Below are 16,642 nucleotides of genomic sequence, written 5' to 3'. Positions count from 1 at the left end.
AGTGACACGCATGTATCCCAATAAGGCAACCTATTTTCGGCATGGCCGTCCCAAAAGTCCCGTTGCGTCACATAGTCTGGAGCTCGTCAACATGAACTGCTGATTGGCTGAAGGGGAAAAACGATCATTGGTTGAAGGGGTTGTCAGTCAACGGTATTACTCCCGCCCAACTCCAGCCCACAGCGATTATTGCAGAAAGGCGGTTCAGGCCAGACTCTCTCCTGAAATCAAATGGAAATGAGATTTCCGGAGGGAGGGTTTACCAGGCTAATTTGGTGTACTGTACACGGAAAAAAAGTGGTCCACCTCCAGGTGCACCTCAGGTCTCTGTGGGTAAGTAGATAAAGTGAACTGAGCAGTTTTCCCTGCCATCCTTGTGCTCCACACTTTATGCATTGCGTCTTCAACAGCCTGCAAATATTTTACGATCAATAAAAGAGGATTGTTATTATATGGAGCTGGAGGCACTGCCCTTGATAATATGGACATTGGATTTCAGGTCAAATTCCCAACGGAGAGTTCGACCTTCTTCTCGCGAAGGTATAAACACAACACAATAACCCCAAGAGCCAATAACAGAGAGAGCCAGGACCAGGATTTTATACGGATTTAAACCATTAACTCTTTAACTGCCAGAGTATATACACAATCTACCCCCTTCCCTGCCAGAGAATAACATTGCAAAAATAGGTAACATGTGAATTTTGTCTCCGTTTATTTTTTAACATTGAAGTGAATGGAGCAGAAAATCTTCGCATCGCGTTATCTCCTGCTTCCTTTGTGATAAACAAAAAATTAAAAAGAAAAAAAAAAATATTTATTTTTTTTCAAAAATCTCGTCAATCTCGTCGACGGCTGGCTGAGCCATGCGGAGAAAAACAAGAAATCTCGTCAATGGCAGGTAAAGAGTTAAGTCCGATTCTACAAATGTCTTCTAAATCCTAACAGTTTTCTGAAAAACGTTTGAGTTAAATCAGTGGTGCTCAAACGTTTTCCATGTCAAGGACCCCCAAATTATATGTATTTGGCCGCGGACCCCCATCTCAAAATACATTTTTCCAGGGACCCCAAGAAGCAAAGATTTGAGTTAAAAATGTTTGCTTAAAAAAACATATATTCAAAGATTTGCACACATTGTAACAACATTTCATCAATCTAATCTAAAATGACACGGATGCTTTCCCGGTTTTAATGGGTTAATGTACTATGCTAGTTTCTGATGAAAGCCAGAAGACAGGAGGATACTGGCAGAAATGTATTCTAGCATGCATACTAATCATCACAATATGGTTCCACTGATGAGCATTTACTGCTACACTATTACGGGTCCATTTGGTTCCATTTGTACACTCTCAGAGTTACACAGTAAGGGGTCCATTTGGATCCCCCCCAGGGGACCATGCGGGTCCCTGGACCACACTTTGAGACCCCACTGGTGTAACAGAGTGTTTCCAGTGAGCCAACATGCAACAATATCAGCACCCTGACTCCGTTTGACCAGAATGGAACAGAGCCTTCATTAGTATCATTGGTAACACCTGTGAAACAACATGCCGCGTTCCACAGTGTCCGAGTGGTAAACAGAAAGTGGCAGTTTTTACCGTGCAGGCAAGCTTTCCTGTGCTCCACTGAGATGCCCAGCATTGTCAGCGCATCGTTCGTGGAAATGTAATGTTAGTGTAGCCCAAATTGTTAAGGTGACACAACAAGTTCACACAAGAAAGGGCACTCCTTGATGCGCAGGACTTCGCCAGGCAAGGTGACCTACCCAGGGTTGCGGTAGTCGTGGGTTGCAGTGGGCAGGACGTGAGAAAGCTGGGGGGGGGGGTAACGTTTCTATGACATACGGATCTTTCCCATTTTGTTTCGCCGCCTATGGGCAAAAATGAAAGTGCTTTTGGAGGTGCGCTCCAACGGAGGCCCTTCAACATGTAATTCCAATTATGATATATGCCACTTTTTTCATAAGAAATAGGCCCTGCCCACTAACTTTTTGAAGGCAATTACAGGAAAACAATAATGGAATATCAAAATCCTCTTTGATGCTCATTGCTGCATGACTCACGAGACCATTTGTACCTAATTTGGTGAAACCATCACGCTTCTGCCACAAACTGACATTTGTAGCATCTGTGGTGCCCCTCACTGGCATTCACACTTTAGAGAGAGAGAGAGAGAGCTGCATTCTCTTAAGCGTTCTTGGTTTCACATATGATCACAATATGAAATTGTGTGGTATCTAATCATAGGCTATTCATTTTTGTTACTACAGTACACGGCTTGGTTGAATGCTTGATTCTGATTGGTCAACCACATAATTCAGTCTTCAAAAACCACAGAATTCAGCATGCAATAATGACTGCTGAACTCAATAACAGGCCGCTGTCCAATCAAACACTGGCTATTATCACTGACTCATATCAATCTGCGGTGCTTGATTTTTTTGCCGTGGCAGCCAGATGTAAACACACACAATGTCATTTACAGCTAAACAGTAACTCAAAAATGTTTTTTAATAGGCATTGCCGTAACAGAATATTGATTCATATTTTGTGTTTGTTGCACTGGACGCACCTGCCAGAAACTAATGGACTACTTTTATTACCGTAAGCAATTAAATCCTTTTAAAATCAGTTATTTGTGGGTCAATTTATTAATTTCTTTATTAAGTAGCCGTGTAATAAGCGGGATAATCAGTAGGGAGCCGGTCATCATTGAGAAATAAACCCCTTCAGGGTGATAAAGACCCCTACGGTTTGCGTCCGCGTCTAAATCACCCCTGTCGGGGTTTATTTCTCAGTAATGACCGCCTCCCTGTTGATTAGCCCTTGCTTAACCCATTGAGACCTGAAGCCAATTCTACATGTCTCCTAAATCTCAACAGTATTCTGAAAAAAGTATGTTTCTATATCAGTGGTGCTCAATCTTTTTCATGTCAAGGACCCCCAAAATTATATGTATTTGGCCGCGGACCCCCATCAAAATATTTTGTTCCAGGGACCCCCAGAAGCAAAGATTTGAGTTAAAAATATTCGCTTTAAAAATATATATATGTTCAAAGATGTGCACACATTTTCACAAATTTTCAAAAATAGCAGATCTACAAGCTCGTAGCGCGGCACTCGGTGCCGCGCTATGAGCTTGTATATCTGCTATTTTTGAATAGCCCAAAGTGTAAAATAATGCTTTTTAGCTCAAATCTAAAAATGACAAAGTTCCAGGTCTTAATGGGTTAATATACTGTATGGTAATGGTATGATATATGGTGGCTTAACCGCCGCAGTAAAAGTTGGGTCCCCCACCTCTGATCAATGTTATGGTGCCTCTATGAGTGTACAGTAAGTGAAATCGCTTTTGGCTCTGCATTGTTTTGAGGACACTCAATGGGTGACTAAGGGGGAGAGTGCATGCAAAGTTTAACAACCATCAGTCCAACGGTGTCTGAGATTTGCTGTACCGACACACAGACGCACGCGGTGGTGGAAAAAGTACTCAAATGTTGTACTTAAGTAAAAGTATCAATACTGCAGTGTAGAAGTACTCCGTTACAAGTAAAAGTCCGGAATTCAAAATTGACTTGAGTAAAAGTACAAAAGCATTGGTATCAAAATGTACTTAAAGTACCAAAAGTAAAAGTACTAAATATTTGAAAGTAGCCGATCTACAAGCTCACAACGCGTCGCATCGCGACGCGTTGTGAGCTTGTAGATCTGCTAAGCAAAGCAAAGCAAAGCAAAGCAAAGTTTGTTGTTTACCCAGGGTGTCGGACTAAGCACGAAGCTTGTTTCCAGCCGGACCCTGCATGGAAGCCTTGCTCAAGGGCTATTCAGCGGTGATTCATGATTGATGTGATGAATTGGGGAATCGAACTAGGGACCTTCCGGTATCAAGGCCGCCCCTCTAACCACTAGGCCACCGCTGCCGCTATTTTCAAATAGCCTAGGGATAAAACAGCGCCAAAGTGGTTAATGTATGTTTCATAATATAATAATTTATATCCGAAAAGTAACTAGTAACTAAAGTTTTCAAATAATTGTAGTGGGGTAAAAGTACAATATTTGCCTCTGAGATGTAGTGGAGTAGAAGTAAAAGTATTGAAAATGGGAAATACTCCAGTAAAGTAAAAAATCCTCAAAAATGTACTGAAGTACTTGAGTAAATGTACTTAGTTACTTTACACCACTGGACGCACGCACACGCACTCACACTCTCTCACACACACACACACACACACACACACACACACACACACACTCACACACAGTGTGGACTGTGACATCCCTAGTCATGATTAAATTGTATGTATTCCAATCCCACCTGAGGTTTCTGTACTAAAAAGGTCCGTTTTGGATGAGATGCCATTCCAGACCTACAGCATAGAATTGTTGTCATATACTCCATCTTCATTACTATGGCTACCTCATGCAAGGCACCGCCATCCCAATCTGTAAACACTATAACTCTGGCTTGTAATGCTTACACACTATATTATTGTCTTTGAACCTTAATCTCGTCTTTGTCTGCGAGCTTAAACCTACAGTATTCTAAGCCAAGACAAGCCTTTGTTCACCTTTTTTCACCATGTCAGTGTTGACGTTCGTCTTTTATTCTTTGATATAACGTCAAGTGCAGTTAACCTCCATTAAAAGGGGCACATTTAATTCTGCAACACCCCCTGACATAGTGCTGAGGCAAAAAAGAAAAAACAAGCAAACACTGAGCACAAGCTTTTTTTGCATTTTTAGCTCAGAATGAAACCGCACCGGTGGCATGACTAGTGACAGTTAGAAAAGCCAATACTGGGAAAGAGTATTGAATAAAATAAACATGGATAAGCACAGGACACACAAATGCATGTCCAGCACTGTATGTGCATGTGTGCGACAGTGTGTGCATGCGTATGGATGCATGTATGTATGTGTATGTGTGTATATATATATATATATTACATACACACACATACAGTATGTGTACAGTGCACATACAGTATGTGTATAATATTTCATCGGTGACACATGGCTAGGGTGCATGGGTGCATTTTACACATTTCATACATATTTGACACACATACTGTACTATGTACTATATGTATTCACCCCTGGCGTTTGCTGAACTTTGTATATGCATTCTTTAACTCTTTCAGACCGGGAACGCATCTGTGTGTCATTTTTTTTTTCGTTCGGCTATTCAAAAATACTGTAGCAAATCTCCAAGCTCATAGCGCGGCAGCTTGTAGATCTGCTATTTTTGAAAAATCATGAAAAGTTGAGCAAATATTTGTTTTTGTTTTTGGCAGACATTTGTAACTCAAATCTTTGCTTCTGGGAACTAAATATTTTGCAAAAGTTTGCTTAAAAAATATATATAATCCAAGATTTTGCCACAGATTTTCACGATTTTTCAAAAATAGCAGATCTACAAGCTCGTAGCGCGGCACTCTGTGCTGCGCTACGAGCTTGTAGATCTGCTATTTTTGAATAGCCAAAGAAATCTAAAAATGACACACAGATGCGTTCCCGGTCTTAATGGGTTAAAAGGGGAACATGTTATTCTGCAGCACTCTCTGACGTAGTACTAAGGCAAAAAAAAAAAAACAAGCTAACACTGAGCACAAGTTTCTTTTTCTTTTTTTCATTACACACAACATACACACAAACACAGTGCATACAGTATGTGTATAATATTTCATCGGTGACATGGCTGGGGTGCATGGGAATAAAATCCAAGTGTCAGCATTTTACACATTTCATACATATTTGACACCATGAGGCAGGGGGTCATGAACAAAAAGGCCAGTAGTGAGTTCCATTGTGTCATTTCTTATCCAGAAGCCAGTACAATAACCCTATATTATGTCAGTTTACTGGAGAAGAAAGGACAGAACCACTGAAAGCCACTGACAGCTTTCTAATTTTCTAATTTGTGAAGGACTATTAGGCGTAATTTATGCACATTTTGGGAGATAATGATTGGGATGAATAATATAATAAAATTCATATCATTATCTTCCAAAGGTTTCTCATGGGGTGAAATATAGTTAAGCATCTAGATTAGGCAATTAATGTCAAAATAATTGACCTTGCTATCGCTTATCAGAGCTACTGAGACTCCTTAACAAAGATAGATAGAATATTGGTGGCATACTAGTACATGCAGGTATGCTGAAGGGCAGTAACAAATTAGAAGATAAATCACTGTTTCGAACCAGTGGGATTCAACGCAACAAAAAAAAAAAACGTGGGTCAGTTCTGCTGTCAAGAGCAACTTAGATAAAGTATAGATTACATAATTAAGATTAAACATGCTTTATTATTGATTCAAATTGAGGTTCCCTTTGCAGACAGTTTCCACGCATCAATCAATTCAACTTTCATTAACTTCAGCTGCAATGCTTGTTTATATTTTAGAAGGATGAAACTCAATGACAGCATTGTTTTATACTTCATCCAGTTGCAGATAGAGTGCTGGACAAATACTAACATATTCAGCTTTATTGGCATCCACTGTCTCTGTTGCGTTTTTCACTTTAATCCCATTATAATTAATTAATCAAACTAACAAAGCAACAGATTTTGCTCTTACAAACAGTTGCCAGGAGACTTGAGATAATTATTTATCCAACTCATAATAGTCTCTGGAATAAAGATAGATTTCGGATGCTATTATTCTCTTGGACACTGAACTGTGAAATATGCTGTGCCACATTTATTGATCAAAATATAAATCTTTTTAAAGAATATTGATTTACAAAGTACATTTAAACATCCATGACCTACGCATGTGCAACGATCGATGTTTAGCCAACATTGAGTCAAATAATCTGGCAAATTTCGTAACATTTCAATGGCTGTATGGACAAAATATAAACAAAATGCGAAGCCTAAAATAAAGCCTACGGAAAAAAATGTGCAACATAGAACAGTATAATGGCAGAAGCTGTGACATAGACAACGGCATGCATTGAGGGCAGTATGGTCCGGTAAACTAGGTTATTCCTCAAAAGAATCAAGAAATCCCTGTCAGTCATAATGTATTTCTATACAATATCCCTTGGGCCTTAATTAAATGAAAGGTGACCTTATAAAAACACAAGTTCACCTCCTTGCCTTCAGCAGCAGCAATAGTCTGTCTAAATACAGGAGGGGCTACATTTCACCCTGATACTCCAAGGACAGCCAAAAGAGGTGTGTATCCATGCTGGATTTTCGGGGCTGATGCTGATACGGTAGTAAGACAATTCAGATATCGATATATCGGCCAATATTTTTTGTGTGTGTGTTTGGGTAAAGAATATTGGCCAATATATATAATAGTACATACTACATGTTCATTAGAACAACAAATAGCTTTGCCAAGCAGGCAGAAGCAGGCTATGTTTGTTTTTTATTCCCCAAGCAGCAAAGCACAATTTGAAAAGACAACTCAACATAAGACTGTTATATGACAAATAGGTAATGACACAACCCAGTACACGTGTTGCTGTGTGACCATGACAACTAGTGAAGAACAGTAGTCCGTTGGTGCCTATTACTATAAGCCTAGAGGGACTTGTTATTGGCACTTGATCTCGTAGTCAAAACAGTCCTATATAACCCGTTTGTTTGGTCACACCCCCACTGAGTGACAACCACTGTTTTCAGTTATGTGACCGAACACGTGACTTTCCGACCGTGGTTTCAACGTAGAAGCAAATGCATTGAAACTTTGGTGTGAAGATATACTGTGGGTCCACAGGACAGCTATATTGTCATTGAGCAACGGTGCAAAAGCTTATTATGCACGGAGTGATCTGAGTGCTAAATACTGCAAGTCTCGAACAAAGCGAAAGATCTTTTTTTAATGTCACCTACCCTAATCCAAATGCAATGAAAATGAGGCTTTTAACAAGAATAATGCCTGTCGTGCTATTCTGAGAAACTTGTACGTCAGCCTCAAGGTCTGCAAAATGACCTAAATGTTCTTTCTCAGTATGAGTGTCCTGTGAAGCTGAAAAACGGATGATGGGTAAGAGAGGAATTAAAAAACAGGAATTAATAACAACACCAAAAGAACAACACTACCTCAAGTGGGAATAACACGGCGAGGTTAAAGCCGTTCTTCAAAAGAACACATCCAATAACTGTGACAGTGTACTGTAAGCAAGGACACAAAGATAACACACTGGCTTGATGAGTAACTTTTGTTACTTCTCTGCAGCAGAGCTTTCACCGTCATCACCCGATACTTGGAGAAAAGTAACGTGAATCAATGGTTCCCCAAGCCATGTGATGTGGCCCACAGGACAGGAGCCTATATCTCCTGTTTCTGTTGCATGAGGAGGCTCGATGTGTACAGCCCCTGGATATGATGCTAGTATGTCGCGTATGGGGACTTAACCCCCAATCCAACCCTTGATGCTGAGTGGCCAAGCAGAGCTAGGTATAGGCTCTATGCACAGCAGCCATTTTGGAGAAAAATTGGGCCTCTTCTGACTTCCTTCACAGGTGTTACCAATGATACTAATGAAGGCTCTGTTCCATTCTGGTCAAACAGAGTCAGGGTGCTGATATTGTGCATGTTGGCTCACTAGAAATACTAGTGGGTCTCAAAGTGTGGTCCAGGGACCCTCATGGTTCCTTGAGAGGGTGTAACTCTGAGAGTGTACAAATGGAACCAAATGGACCCTCCCGGGTCCATTTGGTTCCATTTGTACACTCTCAGAGTTATGGGGGTCCTTGAAATTAAAAAGTTTGAGAACCACTGTGCTACACTAAATGGAACAGAGCCTTCATTAGTGTCATTGGTAACACCTGTGAAGGAAGCAAGGAAGGGGCCCAATTTCTGTCCAATATGGCTGCTGTGCATAGAGCCTATTGGGTACCATTTTTTATAGTCTTTGGTGTGCCTTCGGCCAGGGACAGAACCCCCGACCTCCCAATCTCATGGGAAGACACTCCAACCGAGTCCACACTGAGCTGGTTTGGAGCAAAGCTAAGCAACAATTTCCTTGATCCACACCTACAGACACCGATTCCCCCCCCCCCCCTATATTACTGGGAAGTAGATTCATAAGGAGATTAAAAAGGGGGGGCTACCATCATTGTTCAAATACAGCAGACGTTTTGCTTTGGAAAATGTATCTATCATTTCAAGAATCTCTGTCTGTGTGTCTGCCTCTCTTTATGCCCAGAACATATGGAGATCCAGTGTTTCCCCTCGTGTGCATGCGAAAACATTTTTTGGGGGGTTTTGGGTTCTCAAAATGCATATTTATGCTCAAACGTGAAGTCTTATATCTTATACAGTACATGTGCACAGTAAAAATAATCTGTATAGTTTACATATGAATTGTCTCCAGATTTAGGAAAATATTCTGCCTGAAAGCATTTGAGCATTATATCAATGCATTTGAGCATTGATATATTTTTTTCTGTAAAAAAAAGAATAAAAAAAAAGATATATATATATATTTATTTTCAGAAGAAATCATACTGTGGCAGACGGATTTAACCCATTGAGACCTGAAGCCGGTTCTACATGTCTCCTAAATCTCAACATTATTCTGAAAAACGTATGTTTCTACATCAGTGGTGCTCAATCTTTTTCATGTCAAGGACCCCCAAAATGATATGTTTTTGGCCGCGGACCCCAATCAAAATATTTTGTTCCAGGGACCCCCAGAAGCAAAGATTTGAGTTAAAAATGTTTGCTTTAAAAATATATATATTCAGAAGATTTGCACACATTTTCACGATTTAAAAAAAATAGCAGATCTACAAGCTCATAGCGCGGCACTCGGTGCCGCGCTATGAGCTTGTATATCTGCTATTTTTGAATAGCCCAAAGTGTAAAATAATGCTTTTTAGCTCAAATCAAAAAATGACACAGTTCCAGGTCTTAATGGGTTAAGGGGTGGCGGCCCGCCACTGCTTAATGCATATAGGGGCAAAACACTACTCCCCGAAGTTGGTGTGTCATAGATGACTGACATTATAGCACGGCCTCCCAAGTACTCTGATAAGGGATACTGCACTCTTGACAACTGCACTAGTTTTGATAAACTACACACATACCGTACCTATATGGAAGACTTGCCCAGCACTAGAATTACCCACGCCTTCAGCAATCCCAACAAATCACAGGACGTCCTCTGCTAATACCCGTTCCTATGTGAACAGGGCATTAGTGATTAATGGTTCAAGCTAGAGTATATCGTCTTGATAATAGCTGAGGCCAAGTGGCCACATGGGGGGGAGGCACTGGGGGTGTGGATGTGAGCAGAACAGTAATTCTCAAGCAGCCTTCAATGAAGACACCACAGCTTGTCTACATTGTATTCAATGAAGACACCACAGCTTGTCTACATCGTATTCAGGGTTGCCAGATCTGCTTATTATAATTTCCACGCAATATTCTATTTGAAAATAGCCGATCTACAAGCTCACAACGCGTCGCGTCGCGAGCATGTGAGCGGAGCAACGCGATTTTGGCGAGAGCACGGAGCTGGTTTATAAAAAGGTTGGAGCGCTACTCAGAGCGAGGACCGCCTCCCGCTCCAAGCGGCCCTCGCGGGGGGCCGCGCACCGAATGTTTGAGCATGCCCGGCCGCACGGACTCAGAGACACACAGACATCCAGCAGTGCACAGCGCACCGAGATTTCATTAGAATTTCTACTTTCTTTTCTTTTTTTTTTTACTGTTGAGCGACCCGGTTTGAGCGGAGCATGGAGCGAGAGGTGCGCAAATCAACGTGAGCGAGGGGCGACGGGGAGCGGAGCGCGGGGGGAGTCGACGTGAGCGAATAGCGAGCGTGAAACCAGCCCCCTGGAGCGCCGAGCGGCATTTCCACCCGCTCCGCTCACGTGCTCTGATAGGCAGGAACACGGCCACGTCACTATGACTCAGACATAACCATAAACAAACCCGATATGCCCATATATAGGCATGCCACTATGATTCAGTCATAACCATAAACAAACACGATATGCCCATGCTGGAGATCCGGTTGTCCAGAGCCACAGATCCGACCACTATGCCCATATATGGTCATGTGTACATATGGGACCGACCGACCAACTTCAATCTCTGGGCGCACATCGCCAAGGACTCGAGGGAGTGCAGTGCCCTAGACACTATGACTCAGACATATCGGTCGGTTCAGCGGTGCGACGTAGGTGTGAGGGCCGCATAGCGGCCCGAACCTCTAGTTGTCTATAACTGGCCTCCAAAATTAGCTGGCCCTGGGTAGGCAACCCGGGCCTGGCAGGGACCTGCGCAGCGAGGACTGCACTTTTCTAGTTTGAAATATCCCAGTGGTCCTCCAGAGCCAAACGAAAAGGTTGAGAGAGAACCACTGAATTAGTTCCACTGTGCCTTGCAAGTTACTTACGTGTTTAATTTTAGAAATGTACTGCAGGCATTTAAGTTGCTCTTATCTGGAGCGACTTGAAATCAGCGAGGGGTTTCACTGTCTTGATCAAAGACACTTCAACGTGGCTGTTGATGGATGCTCACTCAATGCAGTGAGGACAGTGGGGATTGGGACATTTTCCTTTCTGTAATAGGACAGACTATCCAATGACTAACTAACTAGTCTGCCTCCATTACAGCTGCTGAGTTGTTGTGGACGCTGTGTCCACTTCTTCTACTGTAGCAAAACCATTGTACAGCACAAATCTAGAAACTCATTATCTGCCAAGTACAGTACAGGCACAGGTAGCTCAGCTGTACAGGAATTTGTCTAGACGCCCAATTCAACAGATCGCACAATATGACAGTGCAAAAAGAAATGGCTGATCATGAGCAAGATTGTAGCTCAGTCTCATCGCACTCTGACGCATAACAAACGTAAAAGACAGACAAAATCATACAGACTGTAGAAACCTTTAGTAGTGCTGGTGCAATACACTGACACCCACTTAGTAAGATAACAGCACAATGACAGTTGGATGAGGAGTTCCACATGTAAAGTATCATGGCTGACCCAATTTGCACCGTAGGCATTTAGCAAACACTCTTATCCACAGTCCTGGGCTCCAGTAGTACCCTCTTCCTCTTTCCACCCTGGTCCCCAGACGTAATTTCCCCCTTCAAAGGTTTTGCTCCTGACATGATCACGGGTGAGGCTTCAACCTCCTGAGAAGGCTTTCTAGATTACTTCCTGTCAGCTATAATCACTATCACCGTCATCAGTGCTTCATGCTATTTGCCTTATTCCTTTTACTTAACGCCTGTGGCGGGACCTCTGTCCGATGCTGACATCTGACTAGAACACAGTCAAATTCATTTTCTGAGAGTGGAATGTTTTTACACGTGAGAGTACATTTTTCTACTCTAAGAGTAAAAATCACACCCAGTGTGAAGTGGGCGGTGTGTGGTCATCACAACATGACTCACTTTAAAAAAAGGATAAGTGACTTTTTTTAAAGTCCATACTGCTATTCATAGGGCTGCACATGTGTCATGTGTTTCGCTAGCCAATCACAGTCCTGAATTTGCAAAGTCAGCCAATCACATTACAGTTAGTGGTGATGACACTAGCTGTAATGTGATTGGCTGATATGAAAAAAGTATCTTTTTGCATTAACAATGGAAGGGTTAGGGGGTACACAAATTTTTTGGTCGGTGTCCAAAACTCACTTATAGGGGGCGGCTACACCGCCCCAAAAATAACACTAATCGAGAAAAGGAATTATTGTATGATGAGGGAATGCATAGCCATTTCTCTTGGGAACATTTTGGGATGCTTGCCACTATTTTTGGACACAATCTGCAGGTAGCAGTAGCAGCAAAATATATGCTGGTCAAAAGTTATCAGCCAAAACATATAGCTCCACCATGAGGCCTACTGGCAGCATACACAAAACAATCGTCACAGATGGGTTCAGCGTTATTCGAGATTAACTTGGGACTCGTGCAATCACAGAGAGCTGAAGGACAGATATGTGAGTCTGTTGTTTGTGGACTGCAGGCTCAGCATTCAACACTACAGTCTCAGCCTCGACACTAAACTCATCGAGCTGCACCCGAGCATGTGCGATTTGATGCCGACGAACCGCCGCCAAGTGGTGAGAATGGGCAACATCGGGTGCATTTCTCCTTTCCGACATGTCGCCTTTCTGACGTTGACGAACCCTATACCTAACCCTAACCCTAACCGCACGCGGAAGCCACTAGTCGGAGTGGTGAGATGTCGGAATGGAGAGTGAACACCAGCAACATCACATCTGACCCCCTGACTCTCAACACAGGAGTCCCCGAAGGGATGAGTGCTGGGCCTTCTCCTCTGTACACACTACACAGCACACGCACAGTTCCAATATCATCATCAAGCTGATAAAAATGACGAGTCCGCCTACAGGGACACGGTCACTTCATTGGCTCTCTGGTGTCCTGAGAACAATCTTCATCGATGGTGTCCCTGTGGAAAGGGTCGGCAAATTCAAGTTTCTCTGCATGCACATTGATGAGGACCTCAAGTAGTGGGCCTCACGAGTCTCGTTAAACCACAAATGATGGGAGCATGCACAAAAATAAGAAAGTAATTCCACCCAAGATGATTCTGATACTGAAAGACATGGGGTGAAAACATCATCTATAATAATAGGTGTACAGTACGGTAAACCCCACTAGTGGAAACCGGTATTCTTGGTTCGACATGACCATGGAGGTAAACGGATACTGCACAAAATAAAAAATATTGTGCATGTCTTTCCCTCCATAAAATCTGGTTTCCTTGCCACATCTCTCGGCCCTGGACACATAAATCTGAATTTCTCCCTGATCCTCGAACCACACCACACAGCCATTTATTGCGAGACAGCATCTGTGTCCCATATGTCTGAGCAGATGAACAAACTGGCTGAGGAAAGTCATTTGCTTGTGGTCACACTCTCGAGTCCAGGGCGTCATCGCATTATGAGCCTTGCTACATGCCGGAGTGAATTATGGCAGGAGGAGAAAGCTACTACAGATGAGCCTACAGCCTGTCCAATGAACTGGAGTGGTGGAGGTAGAGGCCTGGTGTGTACAGCTCAATGGGGTGAACATGGCGCTAACATTGCCAGCGTTAATAACCACTTAAGCCTGATTTACACGTTGTCATACAATGGCGTCGCGGGGATCATTATGAGTGTTATTTTTGCCATGCGACATCTGTAAACTACGGTGTAATGAACCCATTAAGACCTGAAGCCGATTCTACAAATGTCTTCTAAATCCCAACAGTATTATATATATCTAAATCAGTGGTGCGCAAACTTTTTCATGTCAAGGACCCCCAAAATTGTATTTGGCCGAGGAAACCCATCTCAAAATATTTTGTTCCAGGGGGTCCCAGAAGCAAAGATTTTAGTTAAAAATGTATGAGCTTGTATATCTGCTATTTTTGAATAGCCAAAGTGTAATCATAAGGCTTTTTAGCTCAAATCTAAAAAACACAGATGCGTTCCTGCCAGGTCTTAATGGGTTAAGCCTGATTTACACGTTGTCATACAATGGCGTCGCGGGGATCATTACAGTATGTGTGTTATTTTTGCCATGCGACATCTGTAAACTACGGTGCATGAATGAAGCACAATAGGCCTCGGCTTTTTTGTTGTTGTTGTCATTTTCACCTGCCCAAAAATAGGGATGCCAGGGTTGGTGTGGTTAAGGGGGTTCCACTCCCATTGCGTCCATGCCGTGCTATAAATGGATGTACTTGTGGTTTTGTAGGTGTTTTGGATGAAAGCGTCCACTGGATGACAAACAGCATGAAGGGTGAAACGTCTGAAAGGCAGGTGGGCTAAAGGACACGCAGCTTTGTCAGATAAAGGAGATAACGAGTCCCATACCCAGACCGAGACGGCATCCATCATTTGACTCTTATCACGTATGGCAACTTGATGTCAACGCTTACAAAACGATTGCTGGTAAACAAATTAACAACAAACAACAACAAAATCATTATGAGGTCCCTGGTGTCTCTCCTCTGTCTGCCCTTAGCTTCTGTCTGCCCTTAGTTTTCTGTCTCTCTACACTGAACTAAAACACCATTATGAGATAATCCCTAATTAGCAGGAACATGTGTTTTTGAAATTGTACTGTACTGTAAGTCACATATTTTTATTAACTGTCTTTTTTCTTAATGGATATAAAGCATTTAAGGATAAAAACTAAAAAAATCTGATTCTAATGCTGAGTTTAAGTTTGACACTGATTTGCCTTGTTTTATATACCCACAAAGTGGATGACGACGTGTAACTCTGAACTGGGCAAGGCGGGGGGAGCCTAAACGGTAACTTAACACTCATGATTTATTGTTAACCTTTATTTATACTGTATACGGTAGTGGTTTGTTCTCAAAGTGGGGTCCGGGGACCCCCAGGTGTCCTTGGGGGGGTTTTAGGGGAAGATCTACAAGTTCACAAAGCGTCACATCACATCGTGACACGTGGAGGGTTTGCAGATCTTCTTCTTTTTTTGAAAACATTTGAACAGTTTGGAATCTTTTGATTTGAAACATTTTAACAACATAAATCTTGTATGGCTCAAAATATTTTCAGATGGGGGTCCGTGGCCAAATACATGTACATTCGGGGGTCCTTCACACAAAAACGTTTGAGAACCACCGATATAAGGTGCTGTAGGTTGACTCTGCTCTTTTACAGCAACACCCTGTGCTTAACAGGCATGTCTTTTTGCTTGCCTACAGATCCACATACATGTACCCCTGCTGGCATTGGATCAAATGCTCCACCTGTGCCTCTCCTATGCTTTTTCGCTGACTGTCCACTCTCCCCCTCTCTGTAATGTCACCTTTAACCTACAGACAGAACTAGCATGTGGGGCTGGGCAATATGAGACTAGACATCGTCTGGGATTTTGCATATGTTAATGTTGTTATGTGGCATAAGTGTTGTATTGTCCTGCTTTAATCTATTCAGCCTTATTGTATACGTTCACAAAAATAGCGATAATGTGCAACGCGTTGTGAGGTTGTAATTTGAAAATATTATTGATTAAACATAAAACTGATATCATCGCAATATGACACTATGGTCACAATATCGATATTGAGATAATTGGTCCAAAAATATTTGATTTTGTCCATATGACCCAGCCCTACTAACAGGATGATAGCTAAACGTTATGCTCAAAAGTAACACAAATGTTTGATGTTTTAAACTCAACGCAGAAATGCATGACTATGCACACTTTTAATGAGTAGCCTATAGCCCACAGGACCTGGTCCTCAATCCATTCAATTAAGAAATATTGGATAACATGTTGACCACTGACCCTTTACCTTTGAGCAGGACTTGGTCAGCTAAGCTTGTTTGCTATGGAAAACAATCATCATCAAAAAATAAAACCTAAAAGGTGTAAGCCTACCTGGAAAACCTCTTTCTGCAATCCCATCTGATCCAATTTTTTACCTGACTTGTTGGGCTGACTGTAGGCTCGCTGTGCTTCTGTAATGGATGGAGCAGATTTCAATGAATGAACTCATTTTTGGGGTTCATCATTGAAACGTCAATATAACGTCATTGTTTAGTGGGCATTAGAAAGCTACATCAAGCACTGACCAAGAAAAAGAAACAGACAAAATAGGCCTATAGGGAGAATGAACTGCACTTGTGCCCTATCCTCTGTGCCATAACAAGCCCCACTCTGTTTCATC

The 16,642-nt window shown here is 42.2% G+C and overlaps 1 protein-coding gene across 1 annotated transcript in view; it reads right to left on the bottom strand.

Annotated features, from left to right (window-relative positions):
- The window catches only part of gabra3 (gamma-aminobutyric acid type A receptor subunit alpha3), a gene marked incomplete at its 3' end in the record, with an annotated part of 215,116 nt that overhangs the window by 197,339 nt on the left and 1,135 nt on the right, over positions 1-16,642 (bottom strand). The window contains exon 2 of the mRNA XM_084075199.1: positions 16,354-16,433. The remainder of the gene's footprint in view (positions 1-16,353; positions 16,434-16,642) is intronic.

The sequence above is a fragment of the Gymnoscopelus microlampas genome (assembly GCF_963454915.1).
Source record: "Gymnoscopelus microlampas genome assembly, chromosome: 12".
In the NCBI taxonomy this organism is placed as follows: domain Eukaryota; kingdom Metazoa; phylum Chordata; class Actinopteri; order Myctophiformes; family Myctophidae; genus Gymnoscopelus; species Gymnoscopelus microlampas.
Note: the sequence above shows the minus strand (reverse complement) of the source record. Positions and strands in the feature narration are given on the sequence as shown.